This window comes from Spermophilus citellus (genome assembly GCF_964194105.1).
Source record: "Spermophilus citellus genome assembly, chromosome: 17".
In the NCBI taxonomy this organism is placed as follows: domain Eukaryota; kingdom Metazoa; phylum Chordata; class Mammalia; order Rodentia; family Sciuridae; genus Spermophilus; species Spermophilus citellus.
Window position 1 is genome coordinate 72,753,120 of NC_138199.1, and position 16,402 is coordinate 72,769,521.

Consider the following 16,402-nt stretch of genomic DNA (forward strand, 5'->3'; position numbering starts at 1 on the left):
CTTCTGCAGCTGTTTATAACCCTTAAGTCATGACTCTTCCACCTGTCTGGGTAAATCTATCCCTGCAACAAATGCAGACACACTTGGAAGACTCAGGAATGACTGTTTACAAGATCATAATAGGAAAGTCTTGGGTAAAGGAGTGCAGGCATTTGATGTCATGCATATTTCCCCAAGGCTGATGCCTTTTCCTAGTCTCAGTATTTCCACACAAATTGAACTACATTCCTCTTTGTGTGGCCCTCTTCCAGACAGTTGAAAGTCTCTTTCTTAGCAGTCTTAGTTAAAAAGCCCTCCCAGTAGGCTTTCATGAAAAAACAGAGGGAAGTTCCTCTCCTCTAGAAAGCATGATCATGCATTTATGTGCTCACCACAACACCATGAAGCACATCATTTGTTTGGGTTAGAATCTTCCCATTCTTAAAGGCTGAGCCTAAGTTTTCCAAAACTTTAAAAAAACAAAACCAGAGCTGAGGTTTTGTTTTGTGGCTGTGGCTCAATGGTAGAATGCTCACCTAGCATGCATGAGGCACTGGGTTTGATCCTCACCACACATGAAAATAAAATAAAGATATTGTGACCACCTAAAATTAAATTTATATATATATATATAAACAGCCTGGTGGGGTGGCACATACCTGTAATCCCAGTGGCAAATTACAATACAGTATTGTGACCTGATCCATAGTTAACATTACTTCTAAAGAGGTCATGCTTACTGACCAGATTGGTCTGATGGGGTTGGTTTTCTTTTGTTTTGTTAGTCCTGGGGATTGAACTCAGGGGCACTCAACCACAGGGCCACATCCTCAGCCCTATTTTGTGTTTCTCCTTTGCTAGCAAAGCAATAAACCTTCTTTTTTCCTTTTTCTCAGGATCTTGTCTTCGTTATTGGATTGGTGTAGAGGACCAAGCTTTGGGTTACAGTTTCCTCATTTATAAGGTTAAAAGGGTACCTAGTGGGGGTTTTTACCCTTGTTTTGTTGGTGGCACTGGAAGTTGATCCCTGGGGCACTTTATCACCATTTTTATTTGGAGACAAAGCCTTGCTAAATTGCCCAGGCTGACCTTAAACTTGCAATCTTTCTGCTTCATCCTCTTGAGTAGCTAGGATTGCTGGTCTCCTTAGTTTTTGACTTTTTTGTGTTGGTTTTGTGGTGCCGCAGTCTGGCTGGGCACAAAAATAACTGGGAGGTCATGAGCCACTTGTAGGTTCAAACAGGAACTACTTTATTGCCCGAATCCAATGGGAACTCTCCAGAACTCCACTGAAACTCCGCGAGAACCAACAGGAACTCAAAAGGAACTCCACGGGAACTCAAAAGTAGTGGGCACCCGAGGTAGCAGGAGCCGCCTTATTTCTGGACAGCAGAGGTTTATATACACAACTGAACACACAGCTTGTTTCAATTTCGCATCATCCAGTTACAGTAATCAGTCATCATCCCAATAATTATACACAGCTTAACTTAATCATCATCATCCCAATAGCTCGCCGGCATTACCTCTCAACTACTCCCTCTAGCAAAATGCCAGGCGCCATCCAGACTTAGCCATGGACCCCAACATCTCCCCCCCTCTGTTTAATTAAACAAGTGTGTGGCTTAGGGATCGTGCCTGTCTTAAGTTGTCCAATACTACATATGGTCCTTACCCGTTATCGGATGAGCTTACTTCAAGGCATCAGCCTCCTGTCGTAGGTTGGTACCATTGCAATTGGATCTTACCCATCATTGACTACCGGCCCAGCATTTAGCCATACTTGTGGATAGTGGTTTTTACACAAACACCATAAACAACCTGCTACAAGCAGAAAGGGGAGGATACAAAATGCCATGATATCAAGCCATTGACGGCTCCTTTTGGAAAAATTGTACCATCAATGACACCATCAGCAAAGATATCCCAGCACTACCACAATTTGCTGTACCAACAGATAATTTACAATGCATACAAGTGATACATAGTCCAGGCAAGTTTTGCAAGTAGTTCAAAGCAGAGGAATCCATTAATACGTCCATTTCCTCCCAAAGTAAATTGACTCCTCGATTGAGTATCACTTGTTGAGTTACATTATTCATTGATGCATCAGTTTATACAGTTTGTTGTGATAGCTATCACAGAAGCTGTAGTTTGGTTTTATCTTTGTCTTCACTGACACTGGGATGAAGATAGGAATTCTGGCAATGATGGCTAAAAAAAAAATATGTAACATTCCAGCAGGCACTAAAAAAAAGCAATTTTCTAAACAATTTAGTATCCTGAATAGAACTAGATATAATGAAAAGGAAAGGTAAAAATAAACAGATCTGTTAACCTCCTTTTTTGTTCACATTTTAAAACAATCCTCAACAGCTGTTTACCCAATTTAAATTAAACCACTTAAATAACGTGAATAAAAAAATATTTGGATCGATTTTTTCAGGAGCGCACCTCATATATAATATATGGACATATGCACATACAGACATACAACACAAAACACAAGTGTGTACACATAACACAATACATACAACACATAACATAATAGTAAAGGCCTTGTAGCTTTTCACAGGTGAAATCTCCATTGCAATGTTTAAAAACTCCACAGTCAAAAAATAGAACTGATCAGAAAAACATTAACCTAGGTCTGTATGAGCTCAAAAAATAAATTAGAACTTCATGGTGTGGGAGAGGGCAATAATAAAATAGATATTGAAGAAAGCATCCTGGGGGCTGGGGATGTGGCTTAAGCGGTAGCACGCTCACCTGGCATGCGGGCGGCCCGGGTTCAATCCTCAGCACCACATACAAACAAAGATGTTGTGTCTGCCAAAAACTGAAAAATAAATATTTTTTTAAAAAAAAGAAAAAAGCATCCTGGTTACCACCTGGGTTTGACTCTTCTTTTGATATCCCATCCTTCTTCATGTAACTTGAATATGGGTCTGAAGGTATTCCCACAATCAAGCCCCAAGGTTTTTTACATTTGAAATAGGCCTTAATGGTGTTCATTATTCATTAGCCTCCAAGTGTGGGAGAACCACTGTTGCAGATGTAAGGATAGCTAAACTGAAGTTCTGGATATCAGCTGTTATGGATTTGAGCCAAGTCATCTCCTTTTTGGTCTGTAGAAATCACTTTAGTTAGTCTCTCTGGAATCCAAATCGGCTGCTGTTCTCCCTGTGGAAACACACAAACAGACCCCTGACTCCAGACAATCACTGGGTCAGGACCTTTCCATTGTCCTGTGAGAATATCCTTCCAAAGTACCTTGGGCTTATGTACATTTTTTTGGACAAATGTGCCTTTCCACAGCACTAAGCCCTGATGAATCCAAATTTTTAAAGTTTAGAGTAAAAAGGGTTATTTTATCTTTGGGGGATTTTTACCCCTTCCCAATTCCCTCTTTTTGCTTTAATAAGTACATTTTAATAGTTTGATGAGCTCTTTCAACTATGCCTTGTCCCTGTGGATTGTATGGGATTCCTGTTATATGAATAATGCCAAATGATGAGCAAAATTCCTTAAAAGAGGTAGAAGTAGGGCTGGGGATGTGGCTCAAGCGGTAGCACGCTCGCCTGGCATGCATGCGGCCCGGGTTCGATCCTCAGCACCAGATACCAACAAAGATGTTGTGTCCACCGAGAACTAAAATAAATAAAAAAATAAATAAATAAAAAAGAGGTAGAAGTATAGCCAGGGCCATTATCTGTTTTTAACTGTTTTGGAACGCCCACAGTGGCAAGCTTTTGTACGCAATGAGCTATAATATCTTTAGTTTTTTCTCCAGCATGAAGGGAGCCCATCAAAAATCCAGAAGAAGTATCAACTGTAACATGCAAAGATTTTAATTTTTCAAATTCTTGCAAGTGTGTGATGCCCATTTGCCAAATATGGTTAGGTATCAGTCCTCTAGGATTGACTCCAAGATTAACTTGTGGTAAAAAGGTCACACAAATGGGCTGGGGATGTGGCTCAAGCAGTAGCGCGCTCGCCTGGCATGCGTGCGGCTCGGGTTCGATCCTCAGCACCACATACAAACAAAAACATTGTGTTTGCCGAAAGCTAAAAAAAATAAATATTAAAATTCAAAAAAAAAAGTCACACAATTTTGACATTGTTTTATTATTTGTCTAGCTTGTTCCTTAGTTATTTTAAAATGCATTTTTAAAGTATTTGCATTGACATAGAAGGATTTATGAAAATTTGTAGCTTCTTCTAGTGTAGAGAAAATATGTATGTCATGTGTAGTTTTATCTGCTAAATTATTGCCCAAACTAAGGGCTCTAGGTAATCCTGTATGTGCCCTGATATGTCCTATAAAGAATGGATCTTTTCTGTCCCAGATTAGACTTTGTATAGTGGAAAACAAAGAGAAAACAGTAGAGGAAGGGGAAATCCTACCAGCATCTTCAAGGGATACTATAGCATTAACTATATACTGACAACTATCAGAAAATAAATACAGAATCTTTAAACATCACAAAAGCTTGTAATACTGCATTAAGCTCTACCTTTTGAGCTGATTGTTTGGGTACTAAAAATGTAAAAAGTTTGATCAGGGGTAACTATTGCTGCTGTACCATTATTTGGACCATCAGTGAATATATTTGGAGCATTCATGATAGGTGTTTTTCTTGTCATTTTTGGAAAAACTACAGGATGGGAAGACCAAAAAGACAACAAAGGATTAGATGGTAAGTGGTTATCAAATGAAACATTAGATTTGCACATGATTATTGCCCAAGTATTTAACTCATTAGCTAACTCATCAATTTGATCCATAGTATATGAAGTAATAATTTTATTGGGAGAAATTCCAAACACTCCCTTTGCTGCTTTTATTCCTTTGAGTATTAATTGTCCTACAGCCTAAGGATACCTAGTAAGAATAGTGTTAGGAGAATAAGATAAATGTATCCATAATAATGGACCTTCTTGCCAAAATACTCCTGTAACGAATATTTTTTGTTGGTAAATAATAAAGGCAAACTTATATCGATTCTATCCAAATGCATATTTTCCATATATGTTTCAATGATTTTTAATGCCTTTCTTGCTTCAGGCATTAACATTCGGGGTGAATTTGGATCTGATGGACCTTTTAGGATATCAAATAAAGGTCCCAACTCTCCTGTTGGTATGCCTAGATAAGGCCTTATCCAATTTATGTCTCCTAATAACTTTTGAAAGTCATTAAGTGATTTGAGTTGATCTACTCGTATTTGAATTTTTGGTGGATGGACCATGGTTGAGGATAATAGAACTCTAAATAATTTTTTTTAAAGAGAGAGTGAGAGAGGAGAGAGAGAGAGAGAGAGAGAGAGAGAGAGAGAGAGAGAGAGAATTTTTAATATTTATTTTTCAGTTTTTGGCCAACACAACATCTTTGTTTGTATGTGGTGCTGAGGATCGAACCTGGGCCACAGGCATGCCAGAGGAGCGCGCTACTGCCTGAGCCACATTCCCAGCCCCTGGGCTGCTTGTGTCTTTTCTTTAGTCAGGGGCCACTGAGGAACCCATACTGGCCTTTCTGATTTCCATGTAATTTTTATTGTCTCAGTGACCCCTCCTGAAAACCCAATCCATGTCTATCTATTTTTTTGATCTATTTGTATTGGTGCCACTAAACCTTGTCCTTGTTCTCCTAATCCTTTTTCTTTCCTAAAACCTTGTCCAGCCATAATAGTGGGTGCATTTGAATTGATGTTATTTGTTAATGTTAGTCCTAATTGATCTAGGACATCTTGTCCCCATAAATTTATAGGAAGATGATCCAATACATATGGCTATATAGTTCCTTCACATCCTTCGGGATCCTTCCGATCTAATACCATCGCACTTCTATGGGGATTAGTTGCCACTCCTAGGCCTTGAAGCATTTGAGTGGCTTGATGTAACGGCCAATATTTTGGCCATTCTTGGCTTTGAGTGGCTTGTTGTAACAGCCAATGTTTTGACCATTCTTGACAAGAGATAATGCTCAGGTCTGCACCTGTATCCAGTAGCCCATTAAATTCATGTCCTTGAATATTTAGTTTTAGCATGGGGCGAGAATCTAAATTTAAAGAAAGCATAGCCCAATCTATACCTGTAGAGCTAATCCCCTGGAACCTCTTTCTATAGTACAACTGGAAAATTTATCATGTAGGCTGGGTATTATTAGTAACTGTGCTATTCTATCTCCTGGTGAAATTACTGATATACCCCTTGGAGAGCTAGCTATAATTTTTATTTCACCTTCATAATCAGGATCAATTACCCCAGGACTTATCATAAGTCCTTTTAGAGTAGAAGAGCTGCATCCTAATAATAAGCCTACTGATCCTTGGGGAAGAGGTCCTTTTACTCCTGTGGGAATTATTTGAATTCCCATCTCTGGAATTAGTACTTCTCTAGTGGAGGCAAAGATGTCCAACCCTGCGCTCCCTCTGGTTTGTCTAATAAGGGATCTAATGGGTAATGTGTCCTGGGCACTACCCTGATGGTGTTGCTGGGTTCCTCCAATGCCCCGTATATTTGTGGTCATAGGCCCCAGAGCATTGGGCTCCCCTGTCCGTTTTTTGGCAATGGAGCCCAATGTTTTTCTCCACGATATCGTGTGTAAACACCTGGTCCTTGTTCGTTTTTTGATAATGGAGTACCCTCTATAGTGGTTTGAGAACGGCATTCATTAGCCCAATGTCTCCCTCTATGGCATCATGGGCAAATACCCGGTATTCTACCCCTTTGGTACCTAGTTTTGTTAAACCTCCCTCCTATGGGGCAACTCCTTTTAAAATGTCCTGTTTGTTCACAATTGTAGCATGTTTTGGGCCTGGCACCTAAAGCCTGTTGAACTGCAGCTGCAAAGACTTGCCCCTGTTCATTAATGTCTGTACATAATTTAATATATGTGTTTAAATCTCTATGTTTCCATGGTCTAATGGCCTCCCTGCACCATCTGTTTGTTTGTTTGTAGGCTAGTTGTTTTATTAATGGCATCGCTTGTTCTACATCCCCAAAGATTCTGGTAGCTGTTTGTATAAGCCTATCTACAAATTCAGCATAAGGTTCATTAGCTCCTTGTATTACCTTAGATAATTGAACTTGTAAATCTCCATGCCCTTGTAAAGTTTTCCATGCCCTAACCACAGCTGAAGCTATTTGTGAGTATATGGCAGGATCATATCTAATTTGTTGCAGCTGACCCTCATAAGGTCCCTCTCCTAACAACATATCTAGATTTCTCTGAGGATAACCGGCTGCTTCATTTCGCCTAGCTGTCTCCATGCAAAATTCCTGATTGGCAACCTTCCATAACAGGTATTGTCCTCCATTTAGCACAGTTTTGCACATACTAGCCCAATCTGCTGGCGTCATGTTTAAGTTGGTAATGGATTCGACCATACTTACAGTGAAGGGTGCTGGAGGACCATAGGTTGTTACAGCCTCTTTCAGCTGCTTCACTGTTTTGTATCTAAAGCATGGTGAATCCACTGCCCTCCTGTCTACTCAAATACAGGGCATGCTAATCTTTGAGGTCCTGTCTCAGGATCCCATCTATCAACTACAGGGGTTGAGAGCCACTCAGCATATGTTGTCTCTGTATACATAGGTGGAGCTGTTGGTTGGACACCCACGCCCTCCGGTGATAGAAAGGTGTTAGTAGCAATCTCTCGTTGTAAATTCTCCCGATAGCCCTTCCTTCTCTAAACTTTCTTCCCCTGTCTGAATAACTCGAGAGACTTCCTCTTTTAAGATGTCTTCTCCTAGACTAAGCAAACAAGATCGTACCAATGTCCATAATGGTAATGTGCCAACTGGCAGAGTTCTTGGGCTTTCCTTTTCTATCTTTTTAAAATCTTCACCATGATGGTTCCATTGTGATATACTTAACAACCTCTCCTTAAGAAACCATGGGCTACATTTTTGTATCATATCAACATATGCCCTAACTATTCTTGGTTTTACTGGGGTGCCTCCTTCCTCTAGCAATTTACTTAAAACTCTTTCGGTTTGTTTTTTACTAATTTTTTTTAAGAATTTTTTTTTAGAGAGAGAGAATTTCAATATTTATTTTTCTTTAGTTATCGGCAGACACAACATCTTTGTTGGTATGTGGTGCTGAGGATCGAACCCGGCCGCACACATGCCAGACGAGCATGCTACCGCTTGAGCCACATCCCCAGCCCAGTTTTTTACTAATTTTTAATTCCATATTTTTGCTACAAAGATAACGCAACCCAACAAGATAACACAAAACAAAACCGAAACAAAAACGGAACAAAAATTTGTTGTATCAGTTTTTCTATTTTCTTGACATGTGTATCCATGGTCTATCTCTATCTCTTCCTCAGGACTGAACAACTTTTCTAGCATCCTATTTATTTCTAGGGGCAGGCAGCTTGAAACAGAAAAGTAACAAATCAAAACAAGAACACATTGTTTTTTGAAATGGTCACCCATTCTCTTGCCCTGCCCTCAGGGGGAGCACTTTCACTTACCCCCAAGCTTCAGGCCTTCCCCGCACGGGCCACCAAATGCCACAGTCTGGCTGGGCACAAAAATAATCGGGAGGTCACAAGCCACTTGTAGGTTCCAACAGGAACTACTTTATTGCCCGAATCTAACGGGAACTCTACAGAACTCCACTGAAACTCCGCGAGAACCAAGGGAACTCAATGGGAACTCCGCGAGAACTCAACGGGAACTCAAAAGTAGCGGGCACCCGAGGTAGCAGGAGCCGCCTTATTGCCGGACAGCAGAGGTTTATATACACAACTGAATACACAGCTTGTTTCAATTTCGCATCATCCAGTTACAGCAATCAGTCCTCATCCCAATAATTATACACAGCTTAAATTAATCATCATCATCCCAATGGCTTGCCGGTGTTACCTCTCAACTACTCTCTCTGGCAAAATGCCAGGCGCCATCCCGACTTGGCCGTGGCCCCCAACAGGTTTTGTGGTGCTGGGGATTGAACCCACGGCCTCAATGAATGCTAGGCAAGCACTCCACCAGTGAGCCACATCCTCAACCCCTCCATAGTGTTTTAAATTGATGAGCTACCTCCAGGGAAATAAGATTATCTTTCTTCCCATTTTAGGCCCAGTTATCTGTCCTTGAGCCCACAGCCACCACAGAAGTGGGATGTTCCGAGATCTAAGAAATGACTGTTTCCCGAAAGGACAAATGAATTACAGTCCCTCTACACGGAATACCTAGAATGTAGACCTCTTTAAAAATTTGCTATTTCAGGCTAGGGTTGAAGCTCAGCAGTAGAGTGCTCACCTAGCATAGACAAGGCCCTGGGTTCAATCCTCAACACTAAATAAATAAATAAAATAAAGGTATTAAAAATTTTTTTTGTTGTTGCCCTGATGGGCAAAATCACAGCCTCTGAAACAGGAGTCCCTGGGGCTGGGGTTGGGGCTCAGCGTTAGCACACTTACCTGCTATGTATGGGGCACTGGGTTCAAATCTCAGCACCACATATAAATAAGTAAAATAAAGGTCTATTAACAATTTTTTAAAAAGAAAAGGAAAAGAACAGGAGTCCCTGTGTTAGACCTTTGCTAGGAAAGAAAAAACTTCCTGAGTCATTGGGATTACAGGTGTGGTTGAGTGGCACTTTTTTATGTTAATTGAGCAGTATGAATAAGATGCTTAAGGTTCCTTTTGACCTAAATTTAGAATTTGTACTTGATTTGTCTTATTTAAAAGTATATAAATATATATATTTATATATGATTAAATATATATGATTAAATATATATATTTATATATGATTTGTCTTATTTAAAAGTATATAAATATATATATATATATTTATATATTTATATTTATATATATATATATATATTTATATATTTATATATATTTATATTTATATATATATATATTTATATTTATATTTATATATATATTTATATATATATAAATATATATATATATATATATATATATATTTATACAAACAATATGATTTGGTCACTTTTGTTCCCCAGTCTTGATATGCCTTAGTTTCTTAGTGTCTAGTAAAAGATAAGTTTAGTACAATACAGCACTATGTAAAAGTAAAAGGCCTAGGTTCTGGTTTTACCGTTTTCCAATATAATATATTCTAGACACCCATGTCCTAAAGCTTTGTTATTTAATCTGCAAAATGAGGAAACAATTAGTCTCAGTTGTATGGATAGGAATGAGATAAATTTAAGAATGCTGTACTTCCTGGAGTAAAACTTTCTATTACAGGTGCCCCACACTGGCTGCACATGAGAATCACCTAGAGCTTCTAAGAATACAAATGAATCCCAAGTCCCACCTGAGATCTACTGAATTCAATTTCTGGGACCAGAGACAGGTCATAGATATCTTTGAGAAATTAAACAGAGGCGAGTGGTACTCATCTGTAATCCCAGTGGCTCTGGAGGCTGAGACAGGGATAGTCAGTTCAAAGCAGCCTCAACAATTTAAGGAGGTCTTGAGCAACTTAGCAAGACCCTCTCTCAAGCTGGGGATGTGGCTCAGTTTTTAAGCACCACTGGGTTCAATTCCTTGTGTGTGTGAGAGAGAGAGAGAGATAGACAGAGAGAGAGACAGAGAGAGAGACAGAGAAGGAAAAAAATAAAACAAACAGAGGGCCAGAGCCCAGTGGCACATGCCTGTAAGTCCAGACTCAAGAGGCTAAGGCAGGAAGATTCCAAGTTGGAGGCCAGCAAGGCCATAAACAATTTAGCCAGACCTTTTCTAAATAAATAAATAAAATAAAGGTCTATTAACAATTTTAAAAAAAGAAAAAATAAATAAGTAAAATAAAGGTCTATTAACAATTTTTAAAAAAGAAAAGAAAAAGAATAGGAGTTCCTGTGTTACACCTTTTCTAGGAAAGAAAAAACTTCCTGAGTCATTGGGATTATAGGTGAAGCAGGAAGATTTTTAAGGGGGGGCTGGGGAAATGGCTCAGTGGTTAAGTGCCCCTGGGTTCATAACCCATAACAATAACAAAAATAGAAAAAAAAGAGAGAAAAATGCAGAGGAATTCTTTCCTAAATATTCCAAACTCTGTAAGTTGTTACCAAATTAGCTATAAAATATGTCTTTAATATATGAATTACAGCTGGGCACAGTAGTGCATGCCAGTAATCCCAGCAATTTAGGAGGCTGAGGTAGAAGGTACAAGTTCAATGCCATCCTCAGCTCAGTGGTAGAGCACTTTGCCTGCCTAGCATGTGTAAGGCCCTGGGTTCAATCCACAGAATTACAAAAAAAAAAAAAAAAAAAAAAGACCAGTCTTATTATAGCACTTGTGTATCTCTTACACATTCAGTCTTTGTAAAGGTAAAATTTCTAAGCTGATTCTAAGCTGCAAAAGTCTGAGTTAAAGTGTAAAAGACTAGGGCATTGTAAAGCTTCTAGATTACAAGGCCTGGGCTAAAAGGTAAAAGTCTATTGTTACAATTCCTCTGCTATCCCCGGAACCCGTAATCTCTGTAAAGTTGTTAGGACAATGCGGGAACTGCCCAGTAACTATCTCCATTGATTCCCTGGTTGTTTAATAGCTAAGGGCTCCAGGTAGCATGGCACGTAAGCATATAGGCCCCAGAACCAATCAGTTTAAATGTGTACCCCATTTAGAAGTGACCAATCACCCCTGCCCAAACTGTTCCCGCCAATGAATGGACTAATCATGTATCAGAATTGTTGTTCAATTTTCCCGCGCCTCATGATGATTTGTTCTGATGTATGCAAAGCCCCCCACCCTCTCCAAAAAAGTGTACTTAAGCTCTGCTTGACCTCTGCTCTGGGCTCTGGGCTGCTCTCCCTTCTTGAGTGAGCACGGAGCCCCAGCACGCTAGAACGGATCCCTAATAAATCCCCCTTGCCATTGCATGGAGCTAGTCTCGTGTGGTCTCTTTCTCCGACGCTTCGCCGGACCCTTACATCTTCAAATCACCACCTAGGTAATAAAACACTAAAGTATTTTTTACTTCTTAAGGTATCAGAGAACCATTATAATCCTGATAAATGTTCTTCCTTACCTTAAAGTTTAAGACAACTTAGTATTAAGTATTTATTAGAAAACGTAACTAAGAAAACCATTTTTTTTTTTTTTTTTTTAGTTTTCAGCGGAGACAACATCTTTTTGTTTGTATGTGGTGCTGAGGATCGAACCCGGGCCACATGCATGCCAGGCAAGGGGCTTCCACTTGAGCCACATTCCCAGCCCCTAAGAAAACCATTTTATGTAGTGTTAAAAATGAATAGAAAACTCTTGGCCTGGTCTTTGGTTTCTCATTTGCATGGAGTGCAGACCTTCAGTTGACTCTGGTGCACAGCTGAAGGCTCAGAACCCTTTCTGCCTTAGAGGATTGCTCCATAGTGAAAACACTGACCCAATACCCTGTAAGGCATTTAAAACATACATTGCCTCACTTAAGCTCCACAATAAGGTGCTTAACTCTTAGGGTGGTGATGATGACTCTCAGGTTGCTTGTCAATTCCTTATTGCTTGAAGATACATTTTTGGGGTGGGGCCCAGGCTGAGACATTTTTTTAAAAAATATTGCTAGGGGATTCTGATGCAAAACTACAGTCCAGAATCAATCTGTTATATTTAAAAGCAGTATCATCCTAACTCAAAAATAACCCCCAGCTGCACAGCTGCTCCTCTCCAATGCACCAGAGCCTCATAGGGATCTTGAAAAAAAAAACTTTCCAACAGGCCTTTCTCAAATTGTGGGATTCTACTGAGTTCATGGTGCCTCAATCTCCCACACAACTGCATGCTTTGGTCTGAGCCTTCAACTTTTCCAACAGGATTTGCTCCTTCATATCTTCCACTCAATCTCATTTCCTTTAGATAAAATGTAATTCGATCATCAAATTCCCATTCAAACATGAGCAAGAAAAAACACTTGAGTTAAATAACTTGAAGTCTTTGGAAAGTTGCTACTGCCTTGTTTTGGCTTCAAACAGCTTACATGAAATTGTTACCTTTCTGTGGAAAATGATTTAGATACACTTAGGTCACTCCTAAGAAACAACACATGGGATTTTTTTTTTTTTTTTTTTTTTGGTTGTTCTTCTTTTGGTACTGGGAACTGAAAAGGAGTGCTCAACCACTGAGCCCCATCCCACCCTTTTTAATTTTTATATTGAGACAGGGTCTCTCTCACTAAGTTGCTTAGGTTTGGCTAAATTGCTGAAGGTGGCCTCAAACTTGTAATCCTTCTGCTTCAGCATCCAGTCACTGTGATAATAGACATGTGCCACCACACCTGACCAACATATAGGACTCAATGAGGGTAGCAGTAAGAGTTTAGCTAAGTTGTAATAAGAGTTAGCCAAAATGGCACTGTAACTGCCATCATTTCAACCTTTCCTCCCAAGCTCAATAAAAAGGCAAAGATTACTGATTTTTTATAATTTTGATACTCAAGGGTACTATTTTTAGTGCCATAGAGTTATTTGTCTTCTCAGTAGCTACTTACATTAAATAAGGAGAGAATAACCTATTACTCCCAATTTAAGACTAGTGAAGCTGGCCTAAAACTTGGAGATCAAAAGTGAAGGAAGTAAACAGCCAAGGAAAAAGCTGTCAACATTTTGGCCCTTGCCCTCTTAGGTCTGCTAGGACCCAGGGAATGACAGAATCCCTTCTAAGGCCCCTGTAAGGCTGTGAGTCACCTGACCTCTTGATCAGGGAGATCAAGAGGATCCTAGAGAACAGAAAACCAACCAGTGCACATTCTGTAAAGAGAGGATCACTGGAGAGGAAAATGTCCCTGATGCTTCAAAAGGAAGTCACATATGGTCAGCATCCTGGGAGATGGCAGGACTGGTAGAGGAAGAAGAACCAAAGGCTTCTCACAGATCCCCAAAAGTGATGTCTGAGGAATCTCAGCTGGCCCAAAGAGTAGATAAGAAAAAGGTCAAATTGGATCAACTTGATCTTAAATTTCTGAAAGTAAAGTATAATAAAAGCACAATCATACATGGACATTTCAAAGGAAAGACAATGGTTGGGGTTTTTAAAATGTAATTTAAAGTGTACATTTCTTTTTTTTTTTTTTTTCCTGGTACTGGAGATTGAACTCAGGGGCACTTGATTGGTGAGGCACCTCCCTGGCCCTGTTTTGGATTTTATTTAGACACAGGGACACACTGAGTTGCTTAATGCCTTGATTTTGCTGGGGTTGGTTGGTTTTGCACTTGCAATCCTCCTATCTCAGCCTCCCAAGCTGCTGGGATTATAGGCGTGTGCCACTGCACCTTGGCAAGGAGGGGTTCTTGTGTGGGAATGCCTATAACTGTTGTAATTATAATTGTTATAATATGCCAATAGTTTTTTTTTAATTTCAATATTTATTTATTTAGTTTTCGGCAGACACAACATCTTTGTTTGTATGTGGTGCTAGGGATCGAACCCGGGCCGCACGCATGCCAGGCGAGCGCGCTACCGCTTGACCGCTTGAGCCACATCCCCACCCTGCCAATAGTTGTTATCTATAGATTCCCAAGTTGTCCTGAATGTTGAGTGGCTGAAACACTAATTGCTTTTGTGCTAATTGTTTACAAAAAAGGAATGCTATTTTATTGTTGTCTTAGAATGATTCCCTGCCCTATGTATGTATGCCTGGTCCAGTCACCCGCCAACTGCTGCAATGGACCTCTAAACAGGCCTGATGCTAAAAATACCTTTAAATAGGTATGCCCTACCTGGAGAAAATTGGGTCACTTCCCCCCAACTTTGCCCTCTCTCAGTAGGAAGCAGCTTGGAGATATTGTTGCCCACTTTTCCAAGGAAAGGTAATACAGAAATTGACAGTGGGAAATTTAACAGTGGCCCTTTTCCTACTTTGAACATAATCCTTGCTGCTCTAAATGGATGAATTTTTCTCCTCTCCCTAATATCAGGATTCTTTTGAATCACCTCTTTTAAATCCTATTTCCCTTGATGGGGAGAATCAGAGACCCTGGGACGGGAGTCAGCTTGTTTATTTCTCCTTTGGTAGAAAAGCAATACACTTTTTTCCGGGGCTGGGATTCAGTGGTAGAGCACTTGCCTAGCATGTGGGAAGCACTGGACTCAATCCTCTGCACCATATTAAAATAAGTAAAATACAGGTACTGTGTCCATGAACAACTAAAAACATTAAACTTTTTTTCCTTTTTCTAGAGAGAAAAACAAAACAATACAAAACACAACATTTAACAAGTTTGAAAACAGAAATAAGGTAAAAAGTAGCAGTCCCAGCTAGGTATAGTGGCACACACCTGTAATCCCAGTGGCTTGGAGGCTGAGGCAGGAGGATCACAAGTTCAAAGAGAGCCTCAGCAATTTAACAAGGCCCTAAGCAACTCAGTGATACGCTGTCTCTAATAAAATATTTAAAAGGGATGGGGATGTGGCTCTGTGGTTAAGTGCCCCTGGGTTCAAACCTAGTACCCCCCCCAAAAAAAAAGTAGCAGTCCCAAATATCATTATCATCAAATAGTGGCCTTTCCATGCATTTCCCTCTCTTTTAAATTTTTAAATTTAATTCTCCCAAAAGTTTCTCTATGAAAGAATTTTAAAATTATCTTCTTGGGCTGGAGATATAGCTCAATTACAGACCACATGCATAGCATGTGCAAGCCTCTGAGTTCTATCCCCAGCACTGCATAAAACAAATTTGTGACGTTTCCAGATGTGCCCTGTGGCAAAAACCTGTAATCCCATTTGGGAGGCAGACAAGATCACCAAGCTGATCCAGTCTCGATATATAATTTAACAAAGGGCAGCAATTGGGGCTGGAATTGTGGCTCAGTGGTAGAGCCCTTGCCTAGCGTGTATTAGGTACTAAGTTAGATTTTCAGCACCACATATAAGTAAAGGTCCCTCAACAACTAATAATTGTTAAAAACCAAAAAACTAAGCGTTATCTTAAAAAAAATAAAAAGGGCAGTAGTTAAAGGTCAGTGGTAGAAGCTTGCCTCCCATGTGCAAGGCCCTGGGTTCTATACCAAGCACCATAAAATATAAACTTTACTCATGCAAGAGGCTAGGGTTTTAGGTCAGTGATAGAACACTTACCTGGCATGGGTGAAGCAGTGGGCTTGATCCTCAGCACCACATAAAAATAAATAAAATGAAGGTACTGAGTCCGTCTACAACTAAAAATGTTCAAAAAAAAAAAAAAAAAAAAGACCCATGCAAAAGGAAAAAAACCAACTTTTAATTCCTTTTCTTTGCAGAACTGGTGGCAACTGAACCCAGGAGCACTGTACCACTCTCCAGCCCTTTTTATTTTTTGAAACAGGATCTAATTAAATTGCCAAGGTGACTTGGAATTTCGAGATCCCTCTGCCTGGTTCTCATAAGTCACTGCAACTACATGTGATGTACCACTATGCCCAGTCATCTAATTTTAAGGACACCACAAATTCCAAT